Source organism: Hyla sarda, chromosome 12 (assembly GCF_029499605.1).
Source record: "Hyla sarda isolate aHylSar1 chromosome 12, aHylSar1.hap1, whole genome shotgun sequence".
Lineage (NCBI taxonomy): Eukaryota > Metazoa > Chordata > Amphibia > Anura > Hylidae > Hyla > Hyla sarda.
In genome coordinates this window covers 26,508,426-26,530,988 of record NC_079200.1, presented here as the reverse complement: position 1 = coordinate 26,530,988, position 22,563 = coordinate 26,508,426, and the positions used below count along the sequence as shown (strand labels likewise).

The following is a 22,563-nucleotide window of genomic DNA, read 5'->3' as shown; positions in this document are numbered from 1 at the left end:
AATAGGGCAGTGAGTATAGAATGTTTTTTGGGATGTATGCTTTCAAACCTAAGAAGGTTGTTCTTTTCAGTAGGTTTCACAAGGATATCTCTCTGTAATCCACCATTCAAAACTAAAAAACATCTCAAGAAAATGTATACTACATCCAAGAAAATCATGGTGAACTTGATATCCTTGTCCACACTTAAAAAAAATCTTATACCTTAAAGGGGTACTCCGGTGGAAAACATTTTTTTTTTTTTTTCATCAACTGGTGCCAGAAAGTTAGACAGATTTGTAAATAACTTCTAATAAAAAAATCTTAATCCTTTCAGTACTTATTAGCAGCTGTATACTACAGAGGAAATTCTTTTCTTTTTGGATTTATTTTCTGTCATGACCACAGTGCTCTCCGCTGACACCTCTGTCCATTTCATGAACTGTCCAGAGCAGGAGAGGTTTGCTATGAGGATTTGTTCCTGCTCTGGACAGTTCCTGGCATGGACAGAGATGTCAGCAGAGAGCACTGTGGTCGTGACAGAAAGGAAATCCAAAAAGAAAAGAATTTCCTTTATAGTATACAGCCGCTAATAAGTACTGGAAGGATTAAGAATTTTTAATAGAAGTGATTTACAAATCTGTTTAACTTTCTGGCATTAGTTGATTTAAAAAATAAATAAAGTTTTCCACCGGAGTACCCCTTTAGCAGTATTGCCATACCAAATTAAAAAGATAACATCAATGTATCTGAACTAGGGATATCCCGATACCATTTTATTAAGACCGAGTACGAGTACCGATACTTTAATTCTAGTACTCGCCGATACCAAGTACGAGTACTTATATTTTAATGGGAATCTGACAGCAGGGTGACCCGGTCTCTGGCGCTGTTTACCGTATGATATGTGGGTTCTTGTTGTACAATGGAGGCAGCTGCTGTAGTATGAGCCAAGATTTCTCTCTTCTCCATTGGACCGAACAGGGAATTTGCATTATGGGCGAGATCGATGTCTCCGGAGCGATTGCGCTGATGTTCATATGGTGAGCAGCGGTAGAAACTGGGTCACCTGCACTACAAATAGTGAAGTTAGTGCAGGTGACTCTGCTGTAAGATTCTCTTTAATAGTAGGTAGTATCCCCTTGTAGGTAGTATAGTTAGTTGCAGACATTAGTAGCAGCCCCCTGTAAACAGCTGGCCCCCGCTTGTAAGCAGCAGGACCCCCACCCCTTGTAGACAGTGCCCCCTTGTAAACAGCAGACCCCCCCCCCCTTGTAGACAGTGCACCCTTGTAAACAGAAGCCCCCCCCCCATGTAGACAGTGCCCCCTTGTTAACAGCAGGCCCCCCTTGTAGACAGTGCCCCCTTGTAAAAAGCAGCCCCCCCACTTATAGACAGTGCCCCCTTGTAAACAGCAGCCCCCCCCCCCACTTGTAGACAGTGCCCCCTTGTATACAGCAGGCCCCCCCTTGTAGACAGTTCCCCCTTGTAAAAAGCAGCCCCCCCCCCATTTGTAGACAGTGCCCCCCTGTAAACAGCAGGTGCCACCTTGTAGACAGTGCCCCCTTGCAAACAGCAGCCCCCCTTGTAAACAGTGCCCCCTTGTAAACAGCAACCCCCCTTGTAGACAATGTCCCTTGTAAACAGCAGGCCCCCCCTTGTAGACAGTGCCCCCTTGTAAACAGCAGCCCCCCTTGTAGACAGTGCCCCCTTGTAAACAGCAGCCCCCCTTGTAGACAGTTCCCCCTTGTAAACAGAAGCCCCCCCCCTTGTAGACAGTGCCCCCTTGTAAACAGCAGCCCCGCGCCTTTGTAAACAGCAGGCCCCCCTTGTAGACAGTGCCCCCTTGTAAAAAGCAGCCCCCCCCCCCCCCACTTGTAGACAGTGCCCCCTGTAAACAGCAGGCCCCCCCTTGTAGACAGTGCCCCCTTGTAAACAGCAGCCCCCCTTGTAAACAGTGCCCCCTTGTAAACAGCAGCCCCCCTTGTAGACAGCACCCCCTTGTAAACAGAAGCCCCTCCCCTTGTAGACAGTGCCCCCTTGTAAACAGCAGCCCCCCCTTGTAGACAGTGCCCCCTTGTAAACAGCAGCCCCCCCTTGTAGACAGTGCCCCCTTTTAAACAGCAGCCCCCCCTTGTAGACAGTGCCCCCTTGTAAACAGCAGCCCCCCCTTGTAGACAGTGCCCCCTTGTAAACAGCAGCCCCCCCTTGTAGACAGTGCCCCCTTTTAAACAGCCGCCTCCCCCCCTTGTAGACCGTGCCCCCTTGTAAACAGCAGCCCCCCCCCCTTGTAGACAGTGCCCCCTTGTAAACAGCAGGCCCCCCTTATAGACAGTGCCCCCTTGTGAACAGTGCCCCCTTGTAAACAGCAGGCCCCCTTTTGTAGACAGTGCCCCCTTGTAATCAGCAGGTGGAGGAGGTGGAGTGACGTGTGTGTCACATGCTCCTCTATAGGACGCCATGATGCGTACGGCAGAACGGCGATGCTGACAGCAGAACGGGGCAGCAGCCGCACTGCAGCAGGTATTGGCCTTGGTATTAAATGAGTCCCCGATACCATGCAAATGCTGGGTATCGGCCCCAAAACTGATACTCGTATCGGTATCGGGACATCCCTAATCTGAACCATTTCAGCACTTAGCTGAATATGGTGGGATACATAGATTTCAGTCTCTTCTACAACTGCCATTACGATATTGGCGTAGGTAGGTGACATATTTGAACCCATAGCGGTCCCCTTTTGTGTATAAAAGAAACTGTCCTCAAATAGATAGTAATTACCTGAGAGTATGATCTCTACCTGCCCTCTATACCAGTGGTCTCAAACTGTGGCCCTCCAGATGTTGCAAAGCTTCAACTCCCAACATGCCCGGACAGCCAACGGCTGTCCGGGCATGCTGGGAGTTGAAGTTTTGCAACATCTAGAGGGCCATAGTATGAGACCTCTGCTCTATACATTCCTCTTTCATGGCCAATACATGTACTGTATTTCTTGCCTTCCGGTCTCGCGCTTCTCATGATTACGGTGTGGTGAGTGCCAGCCCATTGCCCACTGGTGTATTTTATGTTCATTTTGACTTGTGCTCTGTCTTTGAACGATACAAGATATGCTTTGATTATCAAATTATATTATGTTTAGTAATGATCAGAAGGTAAAGGTTTTACTGTATATATTACTTTATTATGCACTTCATTCAATATGTACACTGGGCATTAAATGTAAACATAAGCATTCTTTGTACATTTTATATTTCATTATTTATACTCATGATGTTACTATGTATCCACCCCTAATAATGTCATTAAAGGAGATATATCACACAGAAAAGGTGATGTTTTAGATTGCGGGGACTCCAATCGATGGGACTCCCTGCGATGTCCTGCATGAGACGCCAACTCTCCCTGTGGACGGGACGTGTTGTCCCCTGCACAAAGTGGCAGACGACATGTGGCCGGGTATCTCCGACTCTCCCATAGAGATACATGGTTTATAGTATAGGGAAAGGAAAAAGGAAACAAAAAGGGGCATTATCTAAGTGCCGTTACTGTGGTCTGCCAAGGTTAAACAGTGGTGGACGAGGTGGGATGGGCCCGCTCACCTTCTTTTGTTGCGCATCAGGCACAACACTGGAAATCGCATGGAAGTGTGCAATACACTAAAGGATTCTCCCATGGCTGCTTTGCATCAATCCCGAACATCGGTGATGTCGGTTTCGTCAATGTGGCTGGTGCTGAATCTGGACATTAATGTCTCTGGTCTGGCAGGGAAAATGGATGCAGATCTGGGCTCCTGGGTGCGATGGTCCTGTATCCCAAGGTCGGGGTGCAGGAAAACTTCCTTTTTTATTTGACTAAAATGACTACGCGTTTCGCGAGGGGTCTCTCTATTCGTCAGGTCAGGTTGAGGGGTCCCTTGCTTCGTCAGATGACCTGACGAAGCGAGGGACCCCTCGCGAAATGCGTAGTCATTTTTGTCAAATAAAGAAAGGAAGTTTTAGTCTCATAACGCTTCCCGAATCCTCATTTCCTGCACCCCGACCTTGGGATACAGGCCCATCGCACCCGGCGCAGAGATCTGCATCCATTTTCCCTGCCGGACCAGAGACAACAATGTCCAGATTCAGCACCAGCCACATAAAGATACATGGAGGAGGTGTGTTGGCCACAGCTTCGTGCAGAGGTCGTCATGCTCTGTTCCTGAGGAGAGCCAGGGTCCCCTGCAGGAGATCGCGAGGGGTCCCAGCAGTCGGCACACACTCCATTAATTTCTATGGGAGCCCCGGAGATGCCAGTACAGCACTCGGGTCTCTTTGGTGCTCCCATAGAGAATTAATAAAGCAAATGCTTTATCCAGGGGATAAGTTACTTTTCGCTGCCCCACCCCTTTAACAACAAGGTTATCAAGTCAATAGTCTGAACCGCACCTATACTGATCCCTTTTTTGCGCCTCATGATCACCTACCCAGTGGAGTTCTGGAAACCTACAAGTGCCTTTGTAACATCCATTGTGTAGCAGATAGTGACACCTCATGTACGTCAATACCGTGGAAATGCTTTTATCTGTTGACTAATCGGCATCTAAACAACAAGGATCCTTGTCTACCGAAGTGTTAATAACATGTACTGATGTCAAGCCCCCAATGCATAGATCTCATTCCCAGCACACAAGCAATGCCGAGAAATGTCATCGAGTCATCAGAGCCGTATGCCTTGTTTAACTACAGAAAGTTATAACTCACGGAAATACTGTATCGACATCTACAATTTGCATATAAAAATTCTGCCGAACTAAGCCCTGTGCACCCTGATGACTCTACAAATGGAAATAACCGTATACTCCTGTTATAATACTTTTCCCGGGCTGCAGGTATTACTTTAAAACAAAAAAAACGTTTCCAAGGTGATTGCATGTATAAAACTATTACCAGTGACAATACATCAATAACTCCGACCTAAAAGAACACGGAGTAAGGCAAATCTTGTGCTTCACTCAAAGAAGTAGAGTCGAGAGCCTCATGGGAGACGATCCAAATTGGACGCCTTGGGTATTGGATGGGGCACAGATACAGAGCGTAATTGATCTGATATGTATTTCTCTTTTGTTGGTCATGTTTATATAAATAAAGATGACGTTGATTTGGCAATCAATTCAAAAACCAGTCCTCAAAGATACATATAGAAAAAAAGTAGATGGAGAAGGATCCAATAAAAGTAATGAAATGTATTCAATACAATACAATAAAAACAATAAAAATGAAAATAAAAATACTGGAGGAATTAATAAGTCTCCCGCCGCCCGTGCATCGGGCGTAGGAACTTATAAGTTATAAAAACAATAAGAAACAATGTAAGGGTGGATAGCAACAAATGTATCAATTGCAATGTGTATACCAACTGGATATTATATCCAAAAAATACATGCCGGCTAGGTTATCCTGAGATTAGTTCAGTGCGTTATTGCTTAATACAATCTGTATACCAACCCAATACAGTGACCCCCCCCCGACCTACGATGGCCCCGACATACGATCATTTCACCATACCATGGCCTCTCGGAGGCAGCATCAACATACGATGCTTTTTTATGTCGGGGCCATCGCATAAACGGCTATCCTGTAGACTGCTTCAGCTGCCACCGGATAGCCGTTTACGGTGCGCCGTGTGGTCCGCTGACGATCACTTACCTGTCCTCGGGGCTCCGGCGCGTCCTCTTCGGGATCCCCTGCATCGTCGGCGCTCTCCATCGTCCTCATCACGCCGCTGCGCACGCCGTCCTGTCATCCAATAGGAGCGGCGTGCGTAACGAGGTGATGGCAGCGACGAAGAGCGAGGATGCCGGGGAAGCAGAGGCCTTGCCGGAGCGTCGGGGACATCCCGGGGACGCAGCGACAGCGATGGACTGCGACATCCAGGGCAGCGGTGACGAGCGGTGACGGTCCGGGAGTGGCGGAGACAAGTGAGTATACCCTCCAATACCAGTGGCCTTCAACCTGCGGACCTCCAATGTTGCAAAACTACAACTCCCAGCATGCCCGGATAGCCGTTGGCTGTCCGGGCATGCTGGGTGTTGTAGTTTTGCAACATCTGGAGGTCCGCAGGTTGTAGACCACTGTCCTATACTTTACATTGCACGGATCACCATTTGGAACGGATTTGGTCCATTTGGAACGGATTACCATCGTATGTTGAGGGACCACTGTACCAACTATCAGCCTGCATTCACCACTTGCAACAACTGGATGCCCCCTATTTTAGGAACCACTTCCATTCGCACCCATTCAGCGCATCACAGACACGCGGACGCCGGCATCCACTCCCGTCCCGCCTCAATACAGTGCTGTCTCCACGCCATCTACTTCAGCAATCATTCCATCACCCAGGCCGGACGCCATCTCCTTGCCAGCCGCAGACTACGAGACATCGCATCACAGACGGGTACTACATATAGTGCCGGACGCTTCGGTGCCATTGCAGGAGACTTGTTACCGTATTTTTCGGCATATAAGATGCACCTAATTTTATAGGATAAAAATCTAGAAAATAAAGATTCTGAACCAAATACAATGTAAAGTATAGGACAGTGGTCTACAACCTCCAGACCTACAACCAACATCTGGAGGTCCGCAGGTTGAAGACCACTGGTATAAGAGGTAATACTCACGCGTCCCCGCCGCTCCGGACCCGTCACCGCTGCCCTGGATGTCGCCCTCCATCGCTGTCGCCACGTTCCCGGGGTGCCCCTGGTGCTCCGGGACGTCTCTGCTGCCCGTTATCCTCGCTCTCCATCGCCCTCATGACGTCACTACGCACGCCACTCCTATTGGATGACGGGACGGCGTGCGCGACGACGTGATGACGACGAAGGAGAGCGCTGGCCATGCAGGGGATCCCTGCACGGAGCAGACACAGAGGAGGCAGGTAATGTCCCTCCCGTTGTCCTGTAAGCTGTTCGGGACGCCGCGATTTCACAATAGAATCCTACACCAGATAAACGGTGTGGATGTGTAACAATTAGAATAATACAATACAGGAATATGGGGGCACTACTGTGGTAGATGTATACAATGACATTGGCTAATCCCTCAACACTGATGTAAAAATTGAGACATTCGCCAGTGTATCCTTATATAAAGGACACACCAGAGCCCGCACACCAACGCCAAGGTTTCTAAGCAGAAAATCAGCAGAAAGCCAGAGAGTCAAAACGTAGAGGGCAGCACAGTACAAAATCAGACAGAAAATACTGAGTAGGACTAGATAGGTTAAACCAAGAGTGTATTTCAGTATAAAGCCAGAAAAAAGGCAGAATGATGAACAGGGCAAAAGCAGGAGTGTACATCAGGTCAAAAACTAAAAACAAGGGGGCATGGCTGCCGAGGAAGATGGCCGCTCAGACTTTGCGCTCCTGCTTACACCCTGCGACTAAAATGACTTCTGGCCCACTGACCTGCTTGTTTTTGCTGCCTAAGCTCTGGACACCGCCCTGATGTCTTCCAGAACACCCAGATTAGGATGTGATATACAGTGATCCCTCAACTTACAATAGTTTCAACATACAATGGTCTTTTCTGGACTATCGTAAGTTGAAACCAGACTCAACATACAATGTACAGACAGCCCAGATCTGTGAAACATGTCAATGGCCGGAAGAACTGACCAATTAGAATGGGCATTTTACTGGTAAAACCCCTGTATTACTGAAGTGTATGCACTGACTGATGTCTGGTAGCGCCCCCTACAGTACAGAGAGGTATTACATGTTCTGTACTCTTTACCTGTACCAGGGTTAGCTTTTCCTTTGGACACCAGGTGAGGGCGACTCCATGTTACTTTTTTAGGACACTGTGTACTGTACAGGACCCCGAAGAAGCTCCTGTCCTCTATATAGATCAGTGTTTCCCAAGCAGGGTGCCCCCAGCTGTTGCAAAACTACAACTCCCAGCATGCCCGGACAGCCTTTGGCTGTCCGGGAATGCTGGGAATTGTAGTTTTGCAACAGCTGGAGGCTCCCTGCTTGGGAAACACTGACATAGACAGTGATTTACAGCTCCCAGCAGATCTTTCTTACTTTTATATGTAAGGATTTGCTTTATCTATATTAGTTATCTACTTATTTTTCTTTAATTTTCACTTTTTCCTATTTTTGGATGACATTTTGGTGGCTTCAGAACCAATTACCAGGTTTCCATAGAGTTCTGGTCTCAACATACAATGGTTTCAACATACAATGGTCATCCTGGAACCAATTAATATTGTAACTTGAGGGACCACTGTATTTTGTGCCAAGAAAACCCATGTAGTAGCGAGGGACTGGCATGGCATTAAACATCCACTGTTCCCTCCTCATCACGTTAAAAAATCTAGAGGTGTTCTTGTGGATCCAGAACTCTTGTCTTGCCAAACTTCCTCTCAAATTACACATGATTTTGGTCAGTTCATAATTTTGGTGGGCAGATTTAATAATGTTTTATATACCATAGTGTGCATTTATGTACCTAAAAAATCATTTTCATTAAACATTTTAAAGGGTTCCTCTCATCAAAAAAACTTTTGATATATTATAGATTAATGTATGCAGAATAACTTTATAATTGGATGTTATTAAAAAATAAGCTTCTTTCTATTTAATTTTCCACTTTGAAGAAATGACCACTAGGGGTCTCCCTACCAGTCCTGGCAGCAAGCATTTCAGACTCATGCTGGAGTCCTAAACACTACGAGCTGCCAGTCTGCTTTGTTCACAAAGGAGAACACTCAGAGCTGCCAGCCTGCTTTGTTCACAGCCTGTTTGGCTATGAACAAAGCAGGCTGGCAGCTCTGAGTGTTTAGGACTCCAGCATGAGTCAGAAATGCTTGCTGACAGGACTGATCGGGAAAAATACAATAGAAAGAAGCATATTTTTCATTAACATGCTATTAGAAAGTTATTCTACATTCATTAATCTAAAATATATCAAAAGTTTATTTGATGAGAGGTACCCTTTAAGCTTTGTTTTGAGGCTCAAAAATGGTAGCACTCTATGCAGGGAGGGGCTGCGTGAGGAAGGGTCTGTGAACTAACAGAAGGGATTTGATGGGTGAATTCACTGGAGAAAGTACAATATTTATGGATGCAGCTGAGCTAGGATGAAGCAAATAATAATAATAATTAATATTTATATAACCCCAATAAATTCCGCAGCATTTTGCAGCTCTGAGGGTACAAGTAGACAAAATTTCAGACATTACAATGTCAAACACACGTAAATATACGGCAAGAGGAACAAGGGTCCGGCTCGCGAGAGACAACAGTCTATGAGGCAGAAAGTGCTTCATTAACCCTTAAGGATCGGGGGGGTTTCCGTTTTTTTGCTCCTCTTCTTTAAAAAATCATAACTCTTTCAATTTTGCTTCTAAAAATCCATATGATTGCTTATTTTTTGCGCCACCAATTCTACTTTGTAATGACATCAGTCATTTTGCCCAAAAATCGACAGTGAAACGGAAAATAAAAATTATTGTGCGACAAAATTGAAAAAAAAAAAGCTGTTTTGTAACTTTTGGGGGCTTCCGTTTCTACGTAGTACATTTTTCGGTAAAAATGACACCTTATCATTATTCTGTAGGTCCATACGGTTAAAATGATACCCTACTTATATAGGTTGAATATTGTCGGACTTCTGGAAAAAATCATAACTACATGCAGGAAAATTAATACGTTTAAAATTGTCATCTTCTGACCCCTATAACTTTTTTATTTTTCCGTTTATGGGGCGGTATGAGGGCTCATTTTTTGCACTGTGATCTGAAGTTTTTAGCGGTACCATTTTTGCATTGATAGGACTTATTGATCACTTTTTATTCATTTTTAAATGATATAAAAAGTGACCAAAAATTCACTATTTTGGACTTTGGAATTTGTTTATGCGTACGCCATTGACCGAGCGGTTTAATGAATGATATATTTTTATAATTCGGACACTTCCACACGCGGCGATACCACATATGTTTATTTTTATTTACACTGTGTTTTTTTTTTTATGGGAAAAGGGGGGTGATTCAAACTTTTAATAGGGGAGGAGTTAAATGATCTTTATTCACTTTTTTTTTAAACTTTTTTTTTGCAGTGTTATAGCTCCCATAGGGACCTATAACACTGCACACACTGATCTCTTATACTGATCATTGTTATCCCATAGGGACCTATAACACTGCACACACTGATCTCTTATACTGATCATTGTTATCCCATAGGGACCTATAACACTGCACACACTGATCTCTTATACTGATCATTGTTATCCCATAGGGACCTATAACACTGCACACACTGATCTCTTATACTGATCATTGTTATCCCATAGGGACCTATAACACTGCACACACTTATCTTTATCATTGATCAATGGTTTCTCATAAGAAACCAGTGTTCGATGATTCTGCCGCTTGACTGCTCATGCTAACCCCGCGTTATATCACGGGAGCAGGACCAAGGACGTACCTGTACGTCCTTGGTCCTTAAAATACGATGGTCCAGCAATCTTATATAAATAGGGTAGGTTACATCAAGGTAGGTGAACCAGTCACCATCCAGTCTTTGAAGGTACAGAGAGCATAGAGGGACACTGTCCAATGATAATGGAGGGACATATTGATAGTAGGGAAGACCAGTTAGGGGATGTCATACACTTGCTTGAAGAGATGGGTCTTTAGGGCACTTGAAAATGTTTAAAATTGCACAGCTAGAATAGTGCTTTACGATGATATTGTAAATGGAGAATATTCCTATTCCAAAGGATAGTTGATAAGTGTCTGATCATGGGGGTCCGACTGCTGGGATACCCGCAATCTCCTGCATGGCAACCTGCAGTCCCCAGGAAGGGGGGCATGTCAACCCCCGCATGAAGCAGCAGCCGACATGCCCCCTCCAGGTATCTCTTTGGGGGAGCCGGAGATACAGCGTTTGGGTATCACCATCTCTTCCATAGAGATACATGGAGGGGGCATGTTGGCCGCCACTTCAAGCAGGGGTCGACACACCCAGAAGATCGCAAAAGTCCCAGCGGTCGGACCCTCTTTACATTCCTTGGAGCTGAAAAGAGTTGGTTACAAAGCTGTACATCACCTTTAAATCTAGAGGAAAGAATACACTTAGAATCCTATGCTGTCCATTAAATTAAATTACTATTTAAAAAAAAACAATTAACATTCCCCCCACACCTGGTAAAGACCCCGTTACATTTTAGGTGGCTTCCTGAGACCATTAACATATGATTAAAAATGAATTGAGTATAAATATCATGGAAAGACACTTTGGTATGTCCACCATAATAGTCCTGTAATTGCTGTTTAAAGGGGTACTCCGACGCTAAGACATCTTAGCGCTGGAGTACCCCTTTAAAACTAGAGAACTGGAGACAAGGATGCTGCAGTTACAATAAAGTACTGTATATTGGCTGCTTAACCAGTCGAAAACAGAACTGTAGACTGGCCAGCCTGCTGACTAAGATACGCTTTAAAGGGGTACTCCAGTGGAAAGCTTCTTTTTTTTTTTTTTTTTTTTAAATCAACTGGTGCCAGAAAGTTTTGTAACAGGTTTGTAAAATACTTCTATTTGAAAATCTTAATCCTTTCAGTACTTATCAGCTGATATATGCTCCAGAGGAAGTTGTGTAGCGATTTCCAGTGAACTACACAACTTTCCCTGGAGCATACAGCAGCTCATAAGTCCTGGAAGGATTATGATTTTTAAATAGAAGTAATTTACAAATCTGTTTAACTTTCTGGCACCAGTTGATGTAAAAACATTTTTTCACTGGAGTACCCCTTTAAAGGGACTGTCCAGGATTAGAAAAACACTGCCTCTTTCTGGCCAAAATAGCACTACTCTGCAGGTTGTGTCTGGAATGGCAGCTCTGCTCTATTGAAGTTAATGGGACTGAGCTGCAGTACTACACGCAACCTGTGGACAGGAGTGGTGCTGTTTTTTGCAAAAAAAATAAAAAAGGCAGCATTTTTCTATTCTTAGACAACTTTAGAGAACTGTCATTGAATAGAGATGGCATCGGGAGATGGGGATACTGTCTCTCATTGAGGAGATCCAGCTGTGTATGGAGTTTTCTAGTCAATGCTCTGTGAGCGGAAAAAAATGAATAGAGCTATCATAGAAAAAAAATATATGAAATAATACTTACCCTCCTTGCTCTCCACCACTGCTGCGGTCTTGGTGTTGGTCCCCTGCAGCGCTGCACTTCCTTATGTCTGTGTCGCACAAGGACCTTACCATTCAGCCAATTAGTGGCTGCAGAAATGTCTCCCTCAGCCACTGATTGGCTGAGCGGAAAGGTCCTCATGCGACACCAGCTCAAGGACGTGGACAAACACTGTGATAGGGGTGGATGTGGGGGAGCGAAGAGGGTAAGTATACATTTTTCTTTCTTTATAACTGAGCCCTAACAATAGTTAGGCTGGGTTCACATATGTCCCGAGTCCATCTAAATGAACCCAGCCTAAAACTCTTCGCAACTGATGCCACAACTGATAACAAAAGTGCATCAGCTGACATCTGGTGTTTAGGATCCAGCCATCAATATTTCTGAATGGAAGGTGGGGGGGATGCAACAAGATTCTTTCTCCCATCCGGTGCCCATCAAACCATCCGGCGTCCAACTTGAGATGCTGGATGCACGTGAACTGTCCCATTTAAATCAAGAGATCAGTGTCATCATCAGTCTCCCTCCGGCGTATTTTCTACAGCGCTGGAGAGAAATGCCGGCGGACGTATGTGAAGGGGCCTTGGATAGATTTCTCCGGCATACCCCTTTAAAGGGGTTATCCAGGAAAATAACTTTTTTATATATATCAACTGGCTCCAGAAAGTTAAACAGATTTGTAAATGACTTCTATTAAAAAATCTTAATCATTTCAGTACCTATGAGCTTCTGAAGTTAAGGTTGTTCTTTTCTGTCTAAGTGCTCTCTGATGACACGTGTCTCGAGAAACGCCCAGTTTAGAAGAGGTTTGCTATGGGGATTTGCTTCTAAACTGGGCGTTTCCCGAGACAGGTGTCATCAGAGAGGACTTAGACAGAAAAGAACAACCTTAACTTCAGAAGCTCATAAGTACTGAAAGGATTAAGATTTTTTAATAGAAGTAATTTACAAATCTGTTTAACTTTCTAGAGCCAGTTGATATATATAAAAAAGTTTTTTCCTGGATAACCCCTTTAACTGCCTGGTATGTAAATTATCAGACTGTAATATGGCTTTCAAACAATCACCAGAAGCTTTTACATGAACAGTTTCCAAAAAAGTGTATGAAATGCAAGTCTGAAAATGATCTCGCAGCCAGGTGACCTGAGAATATTGAAATTGTGGCCATAACATAGAGCGTTAATAGTTGTTCAGTCACTGTATACAGGAGACAGCTGTCCGAGAACACCTGACTGCTCCGCTGAGCACGTGATACCTGTATCCCTAAGGAGAGAACATCTCAAGGTGGACAGTGGGAGCCACGTTTATTGAAATCTCCTGCCACAACAGATACAGTTACGTCTATCATCCATTGCTTCCCTCGTTGTAATAGGTGTACACAAGTCTAAATTTCACTATGACACCAACTCCTCGCATGGGAGAAGTATAAACAAGCTTAAATATTCTCCTTTTCATTCTTCATGTCTGCTGTCCTCCTGAACAATATTTAGAAGAGTGGTGACACGGGAGTGCAAGGAATTGCTATCACTTCGTGATGCCAGGGCACAGTTAGCCTATACACGGTCCGAGGTGGAGACAACTTCTCCTGGGCCAGACACGGGGAGTAAGAAACACTCCGACATCGGGTTACGGATAACTGTCTTTTAGTGAGCAGGTGAAAATGGTATTACACACAGTACGGAGCACAGGAGAAGGGACGCAGTGTAACCCTTTGGGAGCCCTGTTGCCTTCGTGGGACTTATGGTGCTTTTTACCTTTACTGACTTTTTTACCTTTACTGACATGGCCTTATCTCTAGATACTTGTAAACCAGAGGTCTCAAACTGTGGCCCTCAAGATGTTGTAAAACTTCAACTCCCAGGATGCCCGGACATGCTGGGAGTTGAGGGCCACAGTTTGAGACCACTGTTGTAAACTATACATCTTCAGGGCCTCTCAATGCAGCTCCAAGCACAGATGTCTAGAGGATGTGAGGAAGGACAAGCTGAATATTAACATAAAAAACACAGCAAGTAAACCCATTTCCAATTAATGCGATTACCCTGTTCACTGGGAACCGGAGAGGTATGACAGATCTTATGACTCTTACCAAGTCGGAAGTTTTAAGAACATCATGGTGGATACATAAAGTATATACAAAACTTCAAAATGCCTTCTGTAACATCGAGATGTGTTTTTTATATATCGTCTTGCAGCATAATTTGTCAAGTTATGTATAAAGAAGTTATATTATTTATTTATTTCCACTTGCAGTAGAGACCCATTGTTTAAAAAAATTAATATGTTACTCCTGACCATGTACATCTAATTTTTTATGCCCCTATCACCTAGATTTATATAAAAAAAACTCCCTCTTTTTCCTCTTTGTGGTGGTGGGAGGTGATTGGTGTGTGGTCTGAGGGGAAGTATCCCTCTTTGTGGTGGTGGGAGGTGATTGGTGTGTGGTCTGAGGGGAAGTATCCCTCTTTGTGGTGGTGGGAGGTGATTGGTGTATGGTGTGAGGGGGAGTATGACTCTTTGTGGTGGTGGGAGGTGATTGGTGTGTGGTGTGAGGGGGAGTATCCCTGTTTGTGGTGGTGGGAGGTGATTGGTGTGTGGTGTGAGGGGGAGTATCCCTCTTTGTGGTGGTGGGAGGTGATTGGTGTGTGGTGTGAGGGGGAGTATCCCTCTTTGTGGTGGTGGGAGGTGATTGTTGAGTGTTAAGAGGAGGGTGTCCCTCCCTTGTGGTGGTGGGAGGTGATTGGTGTGTCTGCTCATGCAGCCTTGTCCATGAGTCATCTCTTGTCCATGACTCATGGACAAGCCTGATGCTGCTGCAGGAATAATTAGTGTGCCAGTAGGTATGGGGACCCCTAGTGGTGTGATTTTCGGGGGCCGCTTTCTGTATTAAATATTTTTAAAAAAAATTAAACAACCATATTACAAAAGGTCTTTCATTTTCATCATTTTTTTTTTGATCTGACAGTGCCCATTTAAACACTCTTTGGCATGTTTCCCTGGTGTTTAGTGGTCAGTTGTCAGGGAAGCCCGGGGGCTGTACCAATAGAGCACTGATCTAATATATCAATGTAATGCCTATGCATTACTTTGATCTATATAAGCCAGTGTTTCCCAAGCACAGTCCTCAAGTACCCCCAACAGGTCATTATTTAAAGAGTACCTGCCACCAAGAAAAAAAGGGGAACTTATCTTCCCTGTGTGTTCCCCTTGTCATCCTGATTCCATAGCACTTTTTCTTTTTCAATGTGGGCCATTATTTCTCAAGTTATTGCTTTCTAAACTCTGCTCACTGTCCCTCTACTTTAGCTGCTGCAGGGGGGCGTTACCTGGTAGGCGTGACATCACCTGAAGCCTGCATGGTAACGTTTCCGCCCTTCCCTGTTCTATGCTGCGCCCGTTCTCGGGAGCGCGCATAGAACAGGGAGCCAATCATGGCAGGCAAGCTGTGAGTCCCCTCCTCTCTGTTATAAAGATCGCCAGGCATACAGTGCCTTCCATGCACGCTGCATTACAAACAGAGCATCAGTAAGATCGTAAGTTATAGAAAAAGTGCAAAAGTGAGGGGCGGAGGGGACACCAGGTAGGGGGGGCGGTGGTTATGTCTGTGTTCACAGAGCCCTGTGCAAGCCGAACGGCGCGCACAGCGCCGGCTCCTGCCTGCATGATTGAGAGATGAGCAGAGCCGCACTTCTGGAAATCGGACCAGTGCCTGTCTGCCACTGGTCTGGGGGCTATGCAGCGCCTGCAGAACACCATACAAGACCGTTTTTAAACAGGTAAAAACTGCTGGAAATATTGTTTTGTTTTTTATGAAGCTGTATTGCAATAAGGCTTCATTTTTCATAAAGAAGACAATATAAAAAGTTTCACCTGATGACAGGTACTCTTTAAGGATAGGCCATTCACTTGCTATGATACCTGATACACTGACTAGAGATGAGTGAACTTACAGTAAATTCGATTCGTCACGAACTTCTCGGCTCGGCGGTTGATGACTTATCCTGCATAAATTAGTTCAGCTTTCCGGTGCTCCGGTGGGCTGAAAAAGGTGGATACAGTCCTAGGAGACTCTTTCCTAGGACTGTATCCACCTTTTCCAGCCCACCGGAGCACCGGAAAGCTGAACTAATTTATGCAGGAAAAGATATCAACTGCCGAGCCGAGAAGTTCGTGACCAATCGAATTTACTGTAAGTTCACTCATCTCTAACACTGACCATAATTATTTCACTTGTGAAAGACAAAGGAAATCCTGAAAACATGACATGTTATGGGTACTTGAGGACCGCGCTTGGGAAACATTATAAAAGGCTCCTAGGGGGTCTAAAAACATCAAAAAGTCAATACTACACAAAAAATGAGCCCTCACAGAGAGCTCAGCAGATGGACACATTAAAAATGTATAGGGATCAGAACAAGGCGATGAACTCATTTATTTTATTTTCTATTTTTAGTTGTTTATTCGTTTGAGAGAAAACGAGCGAATGATCAAACTTTGGTATAGTTGGTATTGTACTGACCCATAAAATACATTCAGCATTAAAAATGATTGCACCACAAAATAAAGGGTGCCAGTAAAAAGTACAATTGTCCCACAAAAAATAAGCCCTAAAACAACTCTATAAAAATGCTATGAAAGGGAAAAGGGAGAAAACATAATCCAAAAATGTACATTTAGGGGGTCAGGGATGGGTTTACACAGTGGTCCTTCAACATACGATGGTAATCCGTTCCAAACGGACCATCGTTTGTTGAAACCATCGTATGTTGAGGGATCCGTGCAATGTAAAGTATAGGACAGTGGTCTACAACCTGCGGACCTCCAGATGTTGCAAAACTACAACACCCAGCATAAAGTTAAACATATTTGTAAATTACTTCTATTAAAAAATCTTAATCCTTCCTGTACTTAATAGCTGCTGAATACTACAGAGGAAATTCTTTTCTTTTTGGAATGCTCTCTGATGACATCACGAGCACAGTTCTCTCTGCTGACATTATTATAATAATAATAACACTTTATTTATTGTTGTCCTTAGTGGGATTTGAACCCAAGTCCCCAGCACTGCAAGGCAGCATTGCTAACCACTGAGCCACCATGCTGCCCTTAGCATACATCTGCTATGCACGGTTGCTAAAATGGACAGCAATGTCAGCAGAGAGCACTGTGCTCGTCATGTCATCAGTGTTCCAAAAAGAAAGGAATTACCTCTGTAGCATTCAGCAGCTAATAAGTACTGGAAGGATTAAGATTTTTTAATAGAAGTAATTTACAAATATGTTTAACTTTCTGCCACCAGTTGATTTAAAAGAAAAAAGGTTTTCACCGGAGTACCCCTTTAAGTCCCAGTCTGACAACTGAGTGGTCACCTCTGGAAGAATACGCTTTGGGTCACGTACTGTTGACAACTGAGCAGTGTTGACCACATCCTTGATAGTCTATGGGCACAGTTGAGTTCTACAGATTGTTAAAGGGGGCAGTCACCGCTGTTTTCAGTGGGGTGGCGAGCCTGAATAATAATTGGATGGTGGTTACCACCCAGATGACAGTCTAGGCCCTTATTACCATATCGGGTGGCGATACAACACTGATACCAAGTTGACAAGGAGTGTCACCACATGTTCAAAGACTCCAGCGCCAAATATCTGTGGCTGTGCATGGTAAGTGCTCATTTTTTATTAATTTTTTTACAGCTCAGTGTGAGAAATCAACAAAGTGATCCTTCTCACCACAGCAACCCGTATTTTACTTCTTATCTTCCTTTAATACAAAAACAGCAGGGTCTCCCAGCAAGACTGAACTTCAGAGACTGATCAAGAGCGAAATGATATTAGCTGAATTCTGCATAAAAAATGTATTATGTATATATTCGAAGGAATAACGGAGCTCGAGAACACGTGACCTGGTAGTTAAAGGAGAACTCCAGAATATAAAAATTGTCCCCCATACTGCCGGCAGTAAAAAAATAAAGATGTACATACCTTCCTGCGCTCCCCCGTCGGCCTCCGGTAACCGGTTCCGGTCTCCACCGCGATCCTCTTCCTGGTTGCTGGTGGTCGTCGAGTCTTACTGCGCTCATCCAATCACCGGCCGCAGTGAAGTCCTGATCCCGATAGGCTGAGCGGCAGCAGGTAGTAGAATTTTGTGTCTTGAAGCGTTCTCATACTGCCGCTCAGCCTATCGCCGGCCGAGTCAGGGCTTCGCTGCGGCCTGTGATTGGCTGAGTGCAGTATGACTCGACGACCACCAGCAACCAGGAAGAGGATCGCGGTGGAGACCGGAACCGGTTACCGGAGGCCCTGGGGGAGCGGAGGAAGTTATGTACCTCTTTATTTTTTTTTACTGCCGATAGTATGGGGGCCAATTTTTATATTCTGGAGTTCTCCTTTAGCTACCAGGTCATGTGTTCTCGAGCTCCGTTATTCCTTCTAATATATACATAATACATTTCCTATGCAGAATTCTGGCAGTATGGGGGACAATTTTTATATTCTGGAGTTCTCCTTTAAAGGGGTACTCTGCCCATAGACATCTTACTCCCTATCCAACTGTGGTGTCCCGGTACCGTATTACATACTGTACCTTGGTGTGGGTCCCCAAAGTTAGAGTTCCTAGGAACCATGGGGTCCTCAGGTCTAGTCCTCCCCTAGTCACCCCTTAAATAGTTAATATATTATAAAGTAACTGTAAATAAATGTATATAAAAAGTGTACTTACCTTGCGCTAGCGTCGCAGGACCTGCGGGTCACGTGACGATGTTCTAGTCTCTTTGGTAGTTCAAAAGAACCTTTGAAGGTTCATGGGACATGTGATACCCACAATGCCTTGTAAAGCTGATTGACAGATGTTGTGGACGAATCCTAAAACGGCCAGCCCCTGCCCATATAAGGGAGCTGCGGCCATTATTCTCTCTCTTGGGTTGCTGTCACTGAATGAGGTAGGACCTCCGCAACTTTCAACAACAATTACTAGGCCAAAGCCTTGCGGCCTCGGCTGAATTACACAGTGAGTTCTTCTAAATTCTCCGCAATTATTGGCAAGGACCCTGGACCTAAGCATAACCCTAAATCCAGCAGATCTGCGCATACTAAATCTCTACAAGCTAAAGAACTTACTAAAAGACCCAACCAACGGTCAATCTCAGCCAAGCTGTTTATAGACTCTGTTCTTATGTTCGCATGCTACAGAAAATCTTCAGTAAAGTTTACGCAAGTTTTCAGCGAAGCTCTGGTTGTGGACAATACTTTATTCTGCAAACACCTATCGTCCTTGGGAAGGGTGGCGATAGGCCAAGTCATACAGCATTTAACCCTCACCCTGGCGTCACGACTGACAATGGTTAATAGCACCATTTATAACCTGCACAGCAACATCCCGATCACCATTCACACCCACAAGGCACCACACAACGGTCTAAGCTGCGGCACCCCAGACATCCGGTGCATGGAGCGAACTTCGGGCATGGCCATGACGTAACAAGCCTCCGGAGCTGCACTCGACGCTCAAAACGAATGCCGGGTGCAGGAGGGAGATCGTGGGGGTCCCCAGCGGCGGGACCCCTGCGATCAGGCATCTTATCCCCTATTCATTTTAGGAACTGTCCAGAGCAGCATATGTTTGCTATGGGGATTTTCTCCTACTCTGGACAGTTCTTAAAATGGACAGAGATGTCAGCAGAGAGCACTGTGGTCATAATGTCAGCAGAGAGCTCTGTGTTCCAAAAAAGAAAAGAATTTCCTCTGTAGTATTCAGTAGCTAATAAGTACTGGAAGGATTAAGATTTTTTTTAATAGAAGTAATTTACAAATCTGTTTAACTTTCTGGCACCAGTTGATAAAAAAAAAAAAAAAAAAAGTTTTCCACCGGGTACCCCTTTAAGTGATAAGTAGAGACAGCTATTTCTCCTTTAGATGTTTCCATGAAGCTCCCTCTACCTTCATCTCCAAGCTGTAACCGGCTGCAATCATTGAGAATGTGATTAGGATGTTCTGTCGAGATCCGGGAATAAAAAACGACCCATGGATGTAGAATGAAAAATGACTTGTGCTGAGGATGATCTGTGCTCCACACTAACAATGCTTCCTTCACAAACATCACATCTATGTAACAAGATATTGAAAGAGCTTTATTCGTCATTCAATTGTCATTACAAATCTTACAATAAATTACAATCGTACAAAGCATGACAGTACAATATACGGCACAGGTTCCCTAAGCTATACACTGCACCACATGCTACGCTAACATTCCGCTCCATCACTCGATATCGGAAAAACAAAGTTGAAAAACAACAACTTATTACAGTCTGTGATCGAGGAGGGGCGTGGGAACAATAGGGGTGGGGGTGGGGGCGGATCACAGGGTCAAACTACTGGGCCAACGTATGGGGAGGTAGGGGAAGCAGAGGGGCGTTAATCCTCTTCTTCATCAACGTCCGGACAGCACAAGATGAAATCGTCTCTAAGCTGGCTGTGGACCAGCCTGCGGCAGTCCTGGAAGGACATATCCTCCCTGTTGTAGATGAGGCGATTCCTGGCCAGTCATATAGCGTCCTGGATGGCCTCCATTTCATGAACCACAGGAAAAAGTCCATAAAGCACCGAACGGTACGATAGGTAGTTCCTGGGTACCAAGTCTCTAAGTTCCTATGTAACTAGCTATTGAAACGCAGCCATAGGATAATTGTTACGCCGAGCGCCCCGGGTCCCTGCTCCTCCCCGGAGCGCTCGCGGCGTTCACCTCCGTGCAGCACCCCGGTCAGACCCGCTGACCGGGAGCGCTGCAGTAGTGTCACCGGCGGGGATGCGATCCGCGTAGTGGGACGCGCCCGCCCGCAGCTCGCATCCCAATCTCCTCACCTGCCCCGTCTTTTGTCTGCTCAGTCCCGGCGCGCGCGGCCCGACTCCCTAGGGCGCGCGCGCGCCGGCTCTCTGAGATTTAAAGGGCCAGATGCGCCATTGATTGGCGCCTGGCCCAATCAGTACCTGTACCTGTGCCTTCCTCATATAAACCCACTTCCCCTTCCTGTCATTGCTGGATCTTGTTGCCTAGTGCCAGTGAAAGCGTTTTGTGTGTTCCCAAGCCAGTGTTCCAGACCCTCTGCCGTTGCCCCTGACTACGATCCTTGCTGCCTGTCCTGACCTTCTGCTACGTCCGACCTTGCTCTTGCCTTGTCCCTTGTACCACACCTGTCTCAGCCGTCAGTTGGGGTTGAGTCGCTATCGGGTGGAACGACCTGGGGGTTACCTGCTGCTGCAAGTCCATCCCGCTTTGCGGCGGGCTCTGGTGAAAACCAGTAACCCCTTAGACTCCGTTCCCCTGGTACGGCCCACGTCATCACCCCACTGACACAGAGGATCCACCACCAGTGTCCTCGCTGCATACCAGTCCGGATCCTGACAATAATATTGTGGATTCTTGGTTACTACCTGAATTATCAACCCTGGCATTGCTGTCTGTCTTCTCACCTGCGGATAGAGTCGCCACTTTTCTTGCAAAAAAAAAGGAATAAATAAATACCGCCCATGCTAATTTTGTAAATTTTAATTATATATGCGTAACATCACAAGATACACATATGCGGGGGGAAATTTTGTCCTATTTTGGCCCCTAAAACTTTTTTATTTCTCCTTATACGGGGCTGTATGAGGGATGATTTTTTGCGCCCCGATCTGCAGTATTTACCAGTACCATTTTTTGTTTTGATGGGACTTTTTGAGTTATTAACTACAACGCCCAGCAGGCCCTGATATAGCCTGTGACTCAGCAGCTGCCCCAAATAAAAAATAAATAAAAAAAACTACAACTCCCAGCATGTTGGACTATATAGTAGTATATAGTATAGGTCAGTGTTTCCCAACCAGGGGTGCCTCCAGCTGTTGTAAAACTACAACTCCCAGCATGTTGGACTATATAGTAGTATATAGTATAGGTCAGCGTTTCTCAACCAATGGTACCTCCAGCTGTTGCAAAACTACAACTCCCAGCATGTTGGACTATATAGTAGTATATAGTATAGGTCAGTGTTTCCCAACCAAGGTTGCCTCCAGCTGTTGCAAAACGACAACTCCCAGCATGTTGGACTATATAGTAGTATATAGTATAGGTCAGTGTTTTCCAACCAGGGGTGCCTCCAGCTGTTGCAAAACTACAACTCCTAGCATGTTGGACTATATAGTAGTATATAGTATAGGTCAATGTTTCCTAACCAAGGGTGCCTCCAGCTGTTGCAAAACTACAACTACCAGCATGCCCGGCATGCTGGGAGTTGTAGTTTTGCAACAGCTGGAGGTGCCTTAGTTGGGAAACACTGGTATAGGTTATGGTGCAACATTCCGGGAGTTGGAGGATTGGTTGGATAAATACCGGCCGTTGCATTGCCGGTATTTTTAACAT

At 45.1% G+C, this 22,563-nt stretch overlaps 1 long non-coding RNA gene across 1 annotated transcript in view; it reads right to left on the bottom strand.

Annotated features, from left to right (window-relative positions):
• The window catches only part of LOC130296859 (uncharacterized), a 39,632-nt gene extending 20,662 nt beyond the window's left edge, over positions 1-18,970 (bottom strand). Inside the window, exon 1 of the long non-coding RNA XR_008849313.1 lies at positions 18,886-18,970. This is a non-coding gene — a long non-coding RNA (uncharacterized LOC130296859). The remainder of the gene's footprint in view (positions 1-18,885) is intronic.
• Positions 18,971-22,563: the final 3,593 nt, after the last annotated feature.